Source organism: Macadamia integrifolia, chromosome 11, assembly GCF_013358625.1.
Source record: "Macadamia integrifolia cultivar HAES 741 chromosome 11, SCU_Mint_v3, whole genome shotgun sequence".
NCBI classification, from domain to species: Eukaryota; Viridiplantae; Streptophyta; class Magnoliopsida; order Proteales; family Proteaceae; genus Macadamia; species Macadamia integrifolia.
The window spans coordinates 2,256,047-2,272,249 of NC_056567.1; the positions used below are offsets into that span (position 1 = coordinate 2,256,047).

The 16,203-nt window shown below is 40.8% G+C and overlaps 1 non-coding gene across 1 annotated transcript; it reads right to left on the reverse strand.

The window, feature by feature from the left end:
• Positions 1-254: 254 nt before the first annotated feature.
• On the reverse strand, positions 255-361 carry LOC122094540. The gene has a single exon (XR_006144855.1). It is a non-coding gene; the product is annotated as a small nucleolar RNA R71 (small nucleolar RNA).
• Between the last annotated feature and the right edge of the window lie 15,842 nt (positions 362-16,203).

The following is a 16,203-nucleotide window of genomic DNA, read 5'->3' on the forward strand; positions in this document are numbered from 1 at the left end:
ATCACTATGTTGCCCCACTTCCATGGGTTGACCTCTGAGGATGCATACCTATTTCTAAGGAATTTGAAGAGGTATGTGTTCTAATTAAGATCCAACAGCCTTCTGATGATGCTGTTAAGCTTATGTTTATCACTTTTGCATTGAAAGACCAAGCTAAGAAGTGGTTGTATGGGTTACCCACAAATTCCATAACCTCATGGGAACAGTTCACAGTTGTCTTCCTTAAGAGGTTTTTCCCAACTCACAAGACCAATAAGCTTAGAAGTGATATCCTTCAGTTTAGGCAAAAGCTTAGTGAGTCATTTTCCAAACTTATAGAGAGATTCAAGGATCTACTCCAAGAATGCCCTCACCATGGCCTAGACCTATGGCATTTATGTCAAATAATTTATGAGGGTATTGATTACCCAAATAAACAAATGATAGAGTCTATGTGCCCTGAGGGATTCACATCCTTTACAGATGAAGGAAAGACATGGGAATTCTTACTTGACTTAGCAGACAAAACCCGTGAGTGGGAATCAACCCAAGAGAGTGAAAGAACTCTAGGAGGAAAAGGATATTTTGTGGATGGGATAGTAGCCAAGGAAGCCCATTTGGATAGCCTAATCAAAAGGATTGAGGCTATTGTTCCTAGAGAGCCATCATCAGTCAATTTGGTTAAGATTTGTGCTTGGTGCCAGTCCCCTAGACTTGTCATAGAAGAATGTCCTAACACCTCTGGGGGCACTTCTAATGATAGTGTTAATGCCTTATACCAGAATAATCCATATAGTAACACATACAATCCAGGATGGAGAAATCACCTAAATTTCTCTTGGAATCAGGGCAACCAAGCAGGACCTTCTAATTTCTATAATCAAGGTCAACCTGGACCCCAAAGGCCTCCCTTTGCACAACAATCTTTTTTCCAAAATACTTTTCCTAGGTCAAATGTAGGACCTCAGGCGAGTTTTCCTAGGGCCCCTCTCCTATCATCTTATCAGCAACCCCCTGGGTTTACCAACACTGGAGAGGCAAGTAGAATTAGTGACTTGAAAAAAAATATGGCCCTCCTCATGACAAGCCATCAAAATCTTACGAGAGAACTCACTCAAGTTGTCTCAATTATGCGTGAGAGGGAGAAAGGAACTTTATCCAGTCAACCAGAGCCTAACCCTAGGCATCATCAGCATGTTAGTTCACAAGGACCAACTAATGCACCACTGAATATAGTACAAGGTCAGACTCAACAAGGGCCCTCTAACCAATGTAATGTTATTTATGCCCTTAGGAGTGGTAGAGAGTACCTACAGAGCGTTCCTAAATGTTCCCCATCTATTACTCCTGTTAACTCTTCTTCAGTTGAGGACACAAATGTCCCTCTTGTTCCAGGTTCGTCTGATGAACCTAAAGATTTTTCTAAAACTAAAGATGATTTGGTTGAGGAAACCAAAAATGATTCTTCTGAACAGGGGCAAATCCCTAACAGTCCTTATGTTCATCCTGTCCCATTTCCTAATCGCTTGGTAAACAAAAAGAAGACTGCTTCCATGGACAAAATTTTAGAAGTCTTCAAAAAGGTAGAAGTAAACATCCCTCTTTTGGATGCCATATCCCAGATCCCCGCCTATGCAAAGGTACTGAAAGATTTGTGTACTCACAAACGTATCACTAGTGTGCCCAAAAAGGCGTTCTTGGCAGGTAACATTCGTTTCATAATTACTCAGCCTATAGCAGCCAAGTATAAGGATCCAGGGAGCCCTACCATATCTTGTGTCATAGGCAACACCTATATTTAGCATGCCTTACTTGACCTTGGCGCAAGTGTGAATCTTTTACCTTACCATGTGTACAAGCAACTAGGATTGGGAGAATTGAAAGCCACTGGAACTACTCTTCAGTTGGCAGATAGGTCTGTTAAGATTCCTAAAGGGATGGTTGAGGATGTCTTACTAAAGGTGGGAGAATTTATTTTTCCTGTTGATTTCATTGTGTTAGATACTAAGCCCTTCTCAACCAAGGATGAGATCCCAATAATTCTAGGAAGACCATTCTTGGCTACCAGTAATGCATTAATCAATTGCCGGAATGGTTTCCTAAGATTATCTTTTGGTAACCAAACTGTTGAGTTTAACATGTTTAGGATTGGCAAGCAACCACATATGGAAGAAGAGATCAATATGCTTGAGGATTTTCTGGATTTTTTTGATGATTTAGTTACCAACTTTGATATTGATTTTGATTCAGAATTCCAAGAGTGTATGGATGAGTTGGATGATGATAGTGAAAATTTCTTTTCTGAAGTCTTGAGTCTTCACACACTTGTGGAGCCCTTAGGACCCTTTCCAATTCCATTCCCAAACCTTCCATAGTTGAGCCCCCTAAGCTAGATCTTAAGGAGTTGCCATCTAATTTGAGATATGCTTTCCTAGGGCCTGACCAGACTCTTCCTGTAATAATTTCTTCAAATTTGACTTCTAGCCAGGAAGATGAGTTACTTAAAGTGTTAAAAGATAATAAGGAAGCCCTAGGTTGGACCATGGCTGATATCAAGGGTATAAGCCCTTCTATTGTGCAACATCATATACATCTTATGGAGGATTCCAAACCATCCACGAAACCCCAAAGAAGAGCTAACCCAGTGATGATGGAAGCCATTAAGAAAGAGATCCTAAAGTGCTTGGATCATGGAATAATTTATCCTATTTCTGACAGCCAATGGGTAAGCCCACTTCACGTAGTGCCTAAGAAGTCTGGTGTGACTGTAGTTCCTAATGCCAATAATGAGTTGATCCCTACCCGTGTCCAAACAGGATGGCGTGTGTGCATTGACCACAGGAAGTTAAATGCGGCAACCTAGAAGGACCACTTCCCATTGCCATTCATTGATCAGATGTTAGAGAGGTTAGCTGGACATGAATACTATTGTTTTCTTGATGGATATTCTGGCTATAACCAAATCCCAATTGCTTTAGAGGACCAACATAAGACCACTTTTACATGCCCATATGGAACATTTGCTTACAGGCGTATGCCCTTTGGGCTTTGCAATGCCCCTGCTACATTCCAACGATGCATGATGAGCATTTTTTCTGACATGGTTCGAAAAATTCTTAGAAGTATTTATGGATGACTTTTCAATTCATGGGAATTCCTATTCTGAATGTCTTCATCATCTTTCCCTAGTTTTGAAAAGGTGCATATCTAAGAATTTGGTTTTGAATTGGGAGAAATGTCATTTTATGGTTAAATCTGGTATTGTTTTAGGCCATGTAATATCCAAGGAGGGAATTAAGGTAGATAGAGCCAAAGTGGATTTAATTGATAATTTACCACCTCCTCAATCTGTTAAGGATGTTCGGTCTTTTCTAGGGCATGCAGGCTTCTACAGAAGGTTTATTAAGAACTTTAGTCAGTTAGCCCGACCTCTCACCTCATTACTTGTCAAAGATCAGACTTTTAAATTTTCCAAAGAGTGCCTAGAATCCTTCAAGAAACTTAAGAAGGAGTTAACCAATGCACCCATTGTTCAACCACCTATTTGGACTGAACCTTTTGAACTGATGTGTGATGCTTCAGATTTTGCCATAGGAGCAGTTTTAGGTCAAAGGATTAATAAGTTACCCACTGTCATTTACTATGCTAGTAGGACCTTAAATGATGCACAACTCAATTATACAACCACTGAAAAAGAATTTTTAGCTGTTGTGTTTGCATTAGAAAAGTTTCGGTCTTATTTAGTTGGCTCACATGTGGTGGTGTATATTGATCATTCTGCCCTCAGATACCTAGTTCAGAAGAAGGATGCCAAAGCCCGTCTCATTAGGTGGGTTTTACTTTTGCAAGAGTTTGATTTAGAAATTAGGGATAAGAAAGGAGTTGAAAACCTAGTTGCAGACCATTTATCCCGGCTTCCCAATTCCTTGATTGTTGATTCTCCAGTCAACGAGAACTTTCCAGATGAACAATTATTTGCAATGTCCAGTGAACCATGGTTTGCTGACATTGTCAACTTCTTAGTTTCAGGTGTGACTCCGGATCACTGGTCCACCCAAGATAAGTATAGGTTTCATTCCTAAGTTAAGCGCTTTTTCTGGGATGATCCTTATTTGTTTAAGATATGTCCAGATCAGATTATCCGACGATGTGTTCCTGATCATGAGCAACATTCCATTCTCTCTTTTTGTCATGATCATGCATGTGGTGGACACTTTGGACCTAAGAAGACTGCCGCAAAGGTTCTCCAATGCGGATTTTATTGGCCCACTCTTTTTAGAGATGCTTTTGATTTTTGCAAGGCTTGCCCTGCCTACCAGTCTTTTGGCCGTATCAATAAAAGGAACATGATGCCCCTCAACCCTATTTTGGTAGTTGAGATCTTTGATGTATGGGGCATCGATTTTATGGGACCATTCCCTAATTCCTTTGGGAATTTGTACATACTTTTGGCCGTTGATTATGTTTCTAAATGGATAGAGGCCATACCTTGTAAAACTAATGACCACAAAGTGGTGGTCCAGTTTCTCAAAGAGAACATTTTTTCCCGCTTTGGTGCACCACGTGCAATAATTAGTGATAGGGGTACTCATTTTTGTAATCGGCCTTTTGAGGCCTTAATGAAAAAGTATGGGATCACCCATAAGTTATCTACCCCTTATCACCCAAAAACTAGTGGCCAAGTGGAGGTGTCTAATAGGCAGATCAAACAAATCTTGGAGAAAACTGTTAATCCCAACCGTAAGGATTGGTCCCTTAGGCTCATTGATGCCTTGTGGGCCCATCGGACTGCATTCAAGACCGACCTTGGTCAATCTCCCTATCGTTTGGTGTATGGGAAAGCTTGTCACTTACCAGTTGAGTTGGAGTATAAGGCCTTTTGGGCCATCAAGAAGCTCAACTTTGATTTGTCTGATGCGGGAATTCACCGTAGGCTCCAACTATCTGAGTTGGAGGAACTTAGGAATGAAGCCTATGAAAGTTCTAGAATTTACAAGGAAAAGACCAAAGCTTTCCATAATAAACACATTCTGCGTAAATCTTTTGCAATTGGTGATAAGGTCTTATTGTACAACTCTCGATTGCATATATTTCCTGGTAAGCTTAGATCCCAATGGGATGGCCCATTTATTGTTCATAATGTATATCCCCATGGGGCTGTGGAGATTTTGAATCCAGGAACAGGGGTAATTTCGAAGGTTAATGGTCAGCGTTTGAAACCGTTCCTCGAGTTTCCTACTACTAGTAGTGAAGAGGTCATGGATCTCCATGAACCTCTTTACACTGATGACTAACTTTTAATCAGGTATGACCCCCTTGCATTGTCTTTGCTTTTAATTTTTTCCATGCATTGAGGACATTGTATGACTTAAGTGTGGGGGAGGGAAACCAGTTTTTGCTTTTTTCACTTTGTTTTGTTTGTTTTTCTTTTAATTTTTGAGCTTGCTAAGGATGAAGTCCTACTTTGGCTTTTGGCTAATGATCATACCATTCGGTTGCTTGATGTATGAAAATAAAAGTTTTGACTAAGGTACCCATTTTGAACGTATAAAAACCCTGTTGAGAAGAAAGAAACAAGCATGTGTCTTAAGATGGGACTTTCTTTTGAAAAATAAGAGACCCCTGTTTTATGGTGATGGACCATATGTAAGTCTGTGGGTTCCTTGTACTTTTGATTTGGAGTTGAGACCTTCTTTTTAATTTGGCATAAGTTGATAAATGCACAATTTTAAATGAAATGTGAAATGTGGTATAAAGAAGAATAAGAGTTGATTCCCTTGGAACTAGACAGGGCATTGCGCCTCAGGAAGCGTGGTGTCTTGATCGAAATTCCTTGGGAGGAAACTTCTGAAGTAACTCTAGCATCACTGCCTTTGTGGACATATGCAAAAAGCGAAGCTACATAGTAACTTGGGTGTCTGGTGTTTGCTCCACCATGTCATTCAGGCCAAAAGTAGTGGAGTAGAATAGAGTTTATTAGTGAAAAAAAAAGGAAAAAAATGTGCAAATGTCATTATTGCTTGGTAACATGTTTGGTCAAAAACACTCCAACGCCTTAGTCATTGGTTCCCTATTTCTTCACAAGTGGTTTTGCCTTAAGATAAGGATGTTTTGGAAGAGACGAGGTGAGTTCCAAATTAAGAAATATGCTAGTGCCTGGAATTGATAAAGGGTAATAAAAGTTCAAGTGTGGGGGTCCCTTGTAAGAGAAATTATCTTTGCTCCGGATTGGTATGGGCCTTACCTTTAGCCAAAGTTGAGATTTGTTTATTCTGAATTTTGGGTGTATATTCACTGCAAACACCCACGAGACACAACTCGTCCACTAGGGGTGACCTAGGGGTTTAAAGGCTTGTTGCACATGCTAACTGCAACCGTGATTCCTACGAAAGTGAGTTAGGTTTTTTTTGTTTTTATTCTTTTTCTTTTTGTTTTGCTCGAGGACTAGCAAAGTCTAAGTGTGGGGGAATTCTGATGAGCACATTTAGATGTGAAATCTAGGGTAGTAAAACATGCATTTTACATATTTAGAATGGAGCTACCTTGGGTTTTACTCTCTTTTTGCAGGTTTTATATTTTCAAGGCCTTAAGGATTATCGGGCGCTATATCTTCAATTTTACACGTAAAGAGGTCCTATTTCTTTCCATGGTTGCGAAGAGGACGAAATTTTGAGCAAGATGGACGTGTTCAATTAAAAGTACACATTCGTTTGGTCACCCATACAAATGATTATTCTTTTTCGGGTCAGAAAAAGAATAATGGATCAGAACTGAACCGAGATGCAGAATTAGCCCGTTTACAATTGTCCCAGAGGTACAAGGAATACTCCAAATGCCAACAAGGATCGATGGACCACATCCTTAAGTGATTAAAGATTTGTTTTTGGTAACAACAACTACCTAGCTTAGTTGGTGAGCTATGGTGTACAAAATTCCCTTGCTCACCAAGAGGTCTCAAGTTCGAATCTCATGGTTGTTTTTTTTGAGAGAATTTGTTGAAGATTTCCTGCTTTTCACTCACTTAAAGCACTAAGGGCATGGAGGGGATTTTCACATCAAATTAGAAGCAAGCAAAATCGTGGAAGCAAGAAGAGAAGAAAAAGAAAAAAAGAAAAAAAGAAAAAAAGGAAAGCAAAATCGTGGAAGCAAGAAGAGAAGAAAAAAAAAGGAAAGAGAAAAAAAGGGGAGAACCAAAAATTGTCCAAATCTTATCTCTCCTCCACATCATCACCAAAGATTGTCCAAATCACACAAAGGAAGAAAAAAAATCGTCCCTAGGAGAGAGAAAAAAAGAAGAAAAATAAATTAGAAAAAAAAAAGGAAAGAAAATAAGCAAAAAATTTTAGGAAATTTCTCAAAATTTATTTCTCTCTTCTCTCTCCTCCATCTTAGCACTTTTGGACTCAAAAGATCTCACAATCAATTGTGGGTTTCTCTCTTTTAGGAAAGAGAAAATTGTTACCCTACCTCTCCCTTCCCTATAAATACAACTCATGTAAGAGGAGGAGACACAATTCATTCTTCTTCTAGTTTTTTTTAGTTGCTCTCTCTTTCTCTTGCTCTCTCTTTTAGTTCTAGTTCTTCTCTATTTTTGCTTTAATCACTTTTGTAATAGTTTTTTTTATATCAATTAATGCAAGCACTCTTTTATTTTTATTCAGTTCTTTTTATGTTTATGATTTATGCAATTGAGTTGTAATTTTTTAAGTTATAGTTCTAGGCTTAGATCTAGGTGACAAGATCACGAGCCGTGGAGCAATTTTTTTTCAAGTTCAAGCATTGATTCAAGTAAGTAGGCTCCTTCAGTAGTCTTCTCTCCCCCCTCTCATTCCCTCTTCTGACTACCCTTTCTTTCTTAATTTAGGATTTTTTATTTTCAGTCGTTACATTATTGCTATCCCTCTCCCCTAAGGTTCATGGCTAGTGTATGTGTTGGCTTTGCCCCTCCTAGCCATAGAACCATCAATTTTTTATTTTTATTTTAATTGTTTCCCTTTTCCTAAAGTCAAGTAGAGTAACCCTTGTAAGAGTGACTCTCTGGTCAAGTAGGGAAGCTCATATTATGATGCATCCCTCGGGCTAAGTAGAGAAACCTACTTGTGAGTCGCTCTCTAGCTTTATCCCATTTCTTTTACTTTATTTTTATTTCAGCATTTTTTTCCTTTATTTATTTATTTATTTTTTTAATTGCGTGGGTTGTTTATTTTTAGTTATTTATTTATTTAATTTTAATTGCGTGGCTTGCGTCTTTAAATTCTTAGATGACGAATGGTTAGGACGTTATTTTAGATACTTATGTTTAGGACGGTAATTAGAATTAGATCACAACCATTAATCGGTTCACTTTCGCATTATTAAAAGAAATAAAAAATAAAGTGGTTGCTCTCCCTGTGTTCGACCCGTAGCTACACTGATCCGTACGCTTGCGGTTACATTTTAAATCTCAAACACTAATTCACTTTCGTAGGAATCACGGTTGCACTTAGCATGTGCAACAAGCCTTTAAACCCCTAAGTTACCCTAGTGGACGAGTTGTGTCTCGTGGGTGTTTGTAGTGAATATACACCCAAAATTTAGGATAAAGAAATCCCAACCTTGGCTAAAGGTAAGGCTCATACCGATCCAGAGCAAAGATAATTTCTCTTACAAGGGACCCCCACACTTGAACTTTTATTACCCTTTATCAATTCTAGGCACTAGCATATTTCTTAATTTGGAACTCACCTCGTCTCTTCCAAAATATCTTTATCTTAAGGCAAAACCACTTGTGAAGAAATAGGGAATCAATGACTAAGGCGTTGGAGTGTTTTTGACCAAACATGTTACCAAGCAATAATGACATTTGCACATTTTTTTCTCCTTTTTTTTTCACTAATAAACTCTATTCTACTCCACTACTTTTGGCTTGAATGACATGGTGGAGCAAACACCAGACACCCAAGTTACTATGTAGCTTCACTTTTTGCATATGCCCACAAAGACAGTGATGCTAGAGTTCCTTCAGAAGTTTTCTCCTAAGGAATTTCGATCAAGACACCACGCTTCCTGAGGCGCAATGCCTTGTCCAGTTCCAAGGGAATCAACTCTTATTCTTCTTTATACCACATTTCATATTTCATTTAAAATTGTGCATTTGTCAACCCATGCCAAATTAAAAAGAAGGTCTCAACTCCAAATCAAAAGTACAAGGAACCCACAGACTTACATATGGTCCATCACCATAAAACAGGGGTCTCTTATTTTTCAAAAGAAAGTCCCATCTCAAGACACAAGCTTGTTTCTTTCTTCTCAACAGGGTTTTTATACGTTCAAAATGGGAACCTTAGTCAAAACTTTTATTTTCATACATCAAGCAACCGAATGGTATGATCATTAGCCAAAAGCCAAAGTAGGACAAAAACAAAAATAAAAACAAATAAAACAAAGTGAAAAAAAAAAACTGGTTTCCCTCCCCCACACTTAACTCATGCAATGTCCTCAATGCATGGAAAGAATTAAAAGCAAAGACAATGCAAGGGGGTCATACCTGATTAAAAGTTAGTCATCAGTGTAAAGAGGTTCATGGAGATCCATGACCTCTTCACTACTAGTATTAGGAAACTCGAAGAACAGTTTCAAACGCTGACCATTAATGTCACACCTCGTTCACACAGAATCGGGCTAGTGACCATGTTAACACCGGTTAACCCAAACCTGTCAGGATCATCTAATACAGTATTCCACCACAGCATACACACAACTAAGAAAGAGCTCATCAGTTCAGCAGAAGACTTGGTTTACCTGTGAATATTCCCATAAAACTTGATACCCGAATTGTGATACAATAGTTAAATACATGTGGGCTCGAAGGCGTGATATTTACACAATAAGAGTACAATTCACATATCAAGTACATAAAAGAAATCATCAAAAATCAGAGTATACAGCTCGGCTCGGTGTCAAAGCCTAGAGCTCAGCTCGGTATCAAAGGTTGAGCCCAGCTTGACATCACAAGGTAGAGCTCAGCTCGGCATCAAAAGTGGAGCTCAGCTCGGTATCAGAACTACGGTCCCACAGCACAACTCTTGCACGAGCAATCGGTGCCGTGCTCTAACTGCTCAGGGGCCCACCAGTCCTCTTCAGGGAACTTAACTGTGGGACCCGCTGTAATACTCTACTTCTTAAACCCGGTCTGATTACACGGTTGACCCGATTTAACTATGCAGGACCTGAACCGGAGAGAGTTAGAGCGGGCTCCTTATGGACTATGATGGCAAGGGTGACCTTAAACACCGACTGGCCCGACAAGTCCGAGCCAGTGCCAGAAGAGACGGGAGTACCCAAGCCGTGTACATGCACCTACCATAAGGCCATGTACGGATAAAGCAGGTATTGTAGCCGTATATTAAGGTATATACGTATACTACATCGTTTACCAGGGGTGGGGTTCGGGCCGAGGCCCGAACTCTGTCAAAATCCCAAGTTTTGGCCCTCAGGTGGGCGGACAGGTGGGCGCACCCACCCACCTGAGTGACCTATCCATGTGGACTATTTAGTTATTTAGGAAGTATCTATATAGCATTTATGATTTTCTTTTCTTTTCATTTATGACACTTGTACGTTGGTGAGGATAGTAAAGAGGAGAGAGAAAGGAAAGGAAAGAAGAAGAGAAGAGAAGGAAGAGGAAGAAGAGAAGGATTTCAGCGGCGCCAAAGCTTAATCTTCCCATTTTGATGCCGGAAGAGTGATCTTCAACTCTAGATCTACATTTGGAGGTAAGCAAAGTTGGGTTCCTTAAACATTCACCATACCCAAGCATAAACCCATGATTCGAGTATGGTTTCTTGAGATCTTGTAAATCCCCTTTGAAATGATGAATCTAAGGTTTAATAGATGATTTATGTGTTGATCTTGAAGGATTTGAAGAGGTATTGATAAGGTTGGAGAACCATTGTGGGTTTGAAGTGATTTTGAGGGTTTGAAGGTGTTCTTGAGCAAAGAAGGTAAGATGGTTTCCAATCACTTGAATCTAACCTAGATCTAGGTTAGAACCATCCTATAAGACATTGAAAGTGTGAAGAATGGGTTGGGAAAAGCCCCATTTGAATCCCCAAAGAATGGAGGAAGTTGGGAAGAAACAGTAGTTTTCCCGCCAAGACCGGTGGGCCAAACCGGTGGGCCATCTGGCCCCCCTGTGGGCACCCGCCTGAGAGGGCAGGGCCTTCAGGCACAACTGGTGGGCCAGACCAGCGGGCTAACCGGCAGGCCAGCCTACCCGTCGGTCCAAACCGGTGGGCCAAATCGGTGGGCCAGACAACCCACCTGTCTGACCCACCTGTGAGGCCCGAATGTGATTCTTACGTCCGATTGGACCCAAATCGGACGTGCGACCTTCTTTTAACGTTCTAAACATGATTTTGACATCGGATCTCGTAAATTTTGATTCCAAAATGTTGAAGTACTAACCCCGCTCAATCATGTTAGGTTCACCAAATCCTACACGTTTCGCACCGGATGTCTCCCGTACCGAACGGAAATCCTTGTACACTACAGGTAAGTGGGGAGAGGATGTTTGGCCTTATTTCAAGGTGTTGTTTGGAATTCATTTAATTGTATCTAGTCTAGTCATGCCATCATGAATATGCTATGTAGATTAGTCATCCTCACATTGTTATGCATGTGTGCTATGTTTACTTTCTAAATGCCAAGTGATGAGATGCTTATGTGACTGAATGTTGACATCATTGTGCATGATGCATTGATAGACTAGATGCCGTAGTCGGCTTGGAAACGAGTGCATTGGTGGCCCGTGGTATGGGACGCGGTGGCACTATGCAATCGTACTATTGTCATATAGGAGCATGCGGTTTAGGATTTCACCTTCCCGTGCTACGACCCTTCCCAACGGGGGTTGAGGTGTTGGGTTACCATTTGGGGGGAAGCAGTGGTCGCGGTTGTCGGGTCACTGTGGCGGTTAGACATAACGCCCGGTGGGTCATTAGGACAGTCGGCAACCCCGGTGGTACATTCAAGAGGGCCAATCGTATTGCTTTTAAATTGCTGGAGTCAGCACCTTTAATTTCAGTCATTTACATTTCTGTTGAGAGCCGGTGGTCGGCATGTTTTTACTTTTTCGAGTACTCACGGTGGGCCTTCTCTGACAGCCCTATGGGCGTATCGCGGGATGGAGTTCGCGGCTCGTACCCGGAGTATACGCGCACTGTGGCTGTAGTAGCACTAAACTGAAGACTTGGCAATGTTGCTTAGGTGGATGTGAATTAAAATGTATTGCATTGCATGTAGTGCATATGATGTGTTTTGCTGTGTGGACTGCTGTGTGGTCCATCTTTCCACTTGCTGAGCTAGTGAGCTCATCCCACGTGTGCACCCCTTTTTAGATGATTTTGCAGGTCATACATCTGAAGAGCACGTGGTGGGTCCCACAGTCGAGTTCCCCGAAGAGGACTGGTGGGCCCCTGAGGAGTTAGAGCACGGCACTGACTGCTCGTGCGAGAGCTGTGCTGCGGGACCGCAGTTCTGACGCCGAGCTGAGCTCCACTTTTGAGGCCGAGCTGAGCTCTACCATGTGATGCCGAGCTGGGCTCAAACCTTGATGCCGAGCTGAGCTCTAGTCTTGATACCGAGCTGAGCTATGTACTCTGATTATTTTGATGGTTTCCTTTACCTACTTGATATATGAATTGTATTTTTTTTTGTGTAAATATCATGCCTTCGGGCCCACATGTATATAACTATTGTATCACAATTCGGGTATCAAGTATTATGGGAATATTCACAGGTAAACCTAGTCTTCCGCTGATCTGATAAGATTTTATTAGTTGTGTGTATGTTGTGGTGGAATACAGTATCAGATGATCCTGGTAGGTTTGGGTTAACCGGTGTTAACCCGGTCACTGGCCTGGTTCAGCGAGAACGGGGTGTGACATTATATGCTTCAAGTAAGGTGGGAAACTTGTCACTTTAGAGTACTTGAATACGGATTTGATCATATTTCGGGTTCAAACTTGGAAAGAAGTCATAAACTCGATCCATCTTATGCTCTTTCTGGCAGGTACTAAAATCGGCAATACAAGCCATGGCAATATGATGGTAGAATTCCAATTGTTGCTATAGGTTGCTAAGGGCAGAGTAGTACGCAGGGAGTGATAGCTACTTCTGTGCAGTTTCCCAAACTTGTCTATGCAACTCATAAATCTGAGCATAGTTGTTTGATTGGACATAGGTATGCTTAACAGCATCCCACAAGTCCTTGGCTGAGTTTAAAACAAAACTAGGGCTGACTGTGGGTTCCATAGAGTCTAGTAAAAATGACATCACAAAGGAATCATTCGCCATCCAATTATTAGCAGCCACAATTTCAGACTTATAAGTATCACCAGTGTTAACAGCATGAATAGGGTAGAATGCTTGAATAATCCGAGTGACCACAGAAGCCCTAATTTATAATAAGCAAAGAAGAGTCAAAATTACAAGTATGCCACCCCTTCAGTAAACCCTTATTAAATAGGGTTGGCAGAGGGGGGGAAAGCCAATGTGCCCTTGTGGCACCTAATTACATATTCTAACACTCCCCCTTAAGTTGGTGCATAGATATCACACATGCCCAACTTGACTAAACAAGGACAAAACACCTTCTTGACTAACCCCTTAGTGAACACATCAGCTAACTAATCACCAGACTTCACAAAGGGAACACAAATCAAACCAGCATCCAACTTTTCTTTGATGAAGTGTCTGTCGATCTCCACATGTTTGGTACGGTCATGTTGTACTGGATTATGAGTGATACTAATAGCATCCTTGTTTCCACAGTAGAGCATCATTATAACGCGAATAGGTACACCAACATCATCCAATAGTGTGAGTAACCACAGCAACTTACAAATCCCCTGTGCCATAGCACGAAACTCTACTTCAGCACTGGATCTAGCCACTATATTTTGCTTCTTGTTGGGCCAAGTGACAAGATTCCCACCCACGAGGTACAATAACCTGAGATGGATTTTCTGTCAGGTGAAATAGCCCAAGCAGCATTTGTATAGGCTAACTCTAAGATGATCATGAGGAGATAAAAGGATCCCATTTCCTGAAGCTGACTTTAAGTATCTCAAGATACGCAAAATTGCCTCTATGTGAGAGGAATAGGGATCATGCATAAACTAACTCACCAAGGTAATGGCCATTACAGTATCAGGTTGTGTATGGCAGAGATAAATCAGTTTTCTTACCAACCGTTGGTAACAACCTTTGTCAACCGGTTCACCCTCCTTTTCTTTGAGTCAGGTACCAACTTCCGTAGGAGTATCAGAAGGATGACAACCCAACAATCCAATCTCAGACAATAGATCAAGGATGTACTTCCTCTGAGAAAGAAAGATGCCTTTAAAAGACCGAGCAACTTCAATCCCAAGAAAATACCTCAGCCTTCCAAGGTCCTTCATCTCAAACTCTCGACCAAGAAAGCCCTTGAAATGACCAATCTTAACACTATCATTTCTTGTTACCACGATATCATCCACATAGAAAATGAGCATAGTAACTTTATCACTAGACCTTTTTATGAACAATTAGCAGTCAGCATGACTCTGCTTATACCCCACAGAGGTCACTGCCTTGTGAAATCTTCCAAACCATGCTCGAGGTGGCTGCTTCAACCCATAGAGAGCACACTACGATTTACAAACTTTGCCTTGTGTTCCTTCACTGGTGAATCCTAGTGGAATATCCATGTACACTTCCTCATCAAGATCTCAATGGAGGAAAGCATTCTTTACATCAAGTTGTTGGAGATCCCATCCTAGATTTACAGTACAAAAGAGAAAAACTCACACAAAAGGCAAATTGGTGTAAAGGTATCCTAGTAGTCAATTCCATATATCTGAGGGAACCCTTTAGCCAGAACCCTAGCTTTGTACATATCCATTGAGCCATCTATTTTTTGCTTTACCACAAACACCCACTTACACCCAACTAGTCTCTTTCCAAGAGGAAGATTCACAAGTTCCCATGTATTTCTTTTTTAAGGCTCCATTTATTCCACCATTGTTGCCTTCCATTTTCCATCTACAAACTCTTCTTGCCAATTCTGGGGAACAGAAGAAAGAGAGGACATAAATGCATGATAGGAAGGAGAAAGAGAATCATAAGAGACAACATGGGATATGGGGTGTTGAGTACAATTCCTAATACATTTTCCAAGAGCAACAGGTTGGTCAGAAGGAGTACCTAATAACGTGTTAGGCTCAGTAGGCTATGGATCCAGAGCAAGCAAGGGGATGTGCAAAGGTGTTGTAGTGGCAGTGGTTTGAAGTTGCTTATTTCTTATGTGACCTTTACGATACACCTGAAGAGTCAAATTATCAATCTTCCTCTGAAATCCTCCAATAGTACACTGAACAGGAGTCATCTCCCCCTGAGCTGGAACAATGGTCTCTGTCTCCCCATGAGCTGGAACATCAATCTCTATCCCTTCACTCACTTTCAGAACATGAAGATCTTCAAAGGAGGATGGTGGATACACTAGTGGAGAAAGCAGATTCAGCAAATCCGGAGTCACTTATTCACTATCAATACCATACTCCCCCTAAAGAGGTGGAGAGTAATAGCCAACAGATTCATGAAACACAACATCCATGGTGACATTTGTATCCTTTCTTATAGGAGAATAACCCCAAAAGATACACTTAATGCTATGAGGTTCCAATTTCCCTGGTGAGTGATGATCTCTAGCATAGCAAGTACATCCAAAAAGTCTTCGGAGGAAACCAGAAAGTATGAAACCCCTTATAGAACATCAACAGGGGTCTGGGAATCAAGGACTCGTGTAGGCATGTGGTTGATCAAGTAGGCAGCAGTGAGGACAGTTAGAATATGAGAATGAGAGAAGAACAATGAAAGATGAGGGATGAGGAAGAAGATGGAGAAGTAGAAGAGGGAGAAGAAGAGAATCGATTGTATGTTGGAATAATGTGTTGCGAGTAAAACCTCACAAACATATTTACAATATATTACACACACCTCCTTAAGGAGGGAAATCACATATACCTCCCCAAGGAGGAAAAGGAAAAGTTAAAATATAACATGACAAATTACGACACTACCCTTAGTGAAACATAACTAATATCTCTAACACTCACCCTCAAGCTGGAGAATAAATATCATGCATTCCCAGCTTGGACAGCATAGAACTGAACTGATGATGAAGAAGATCCTTTGTGAAGATAT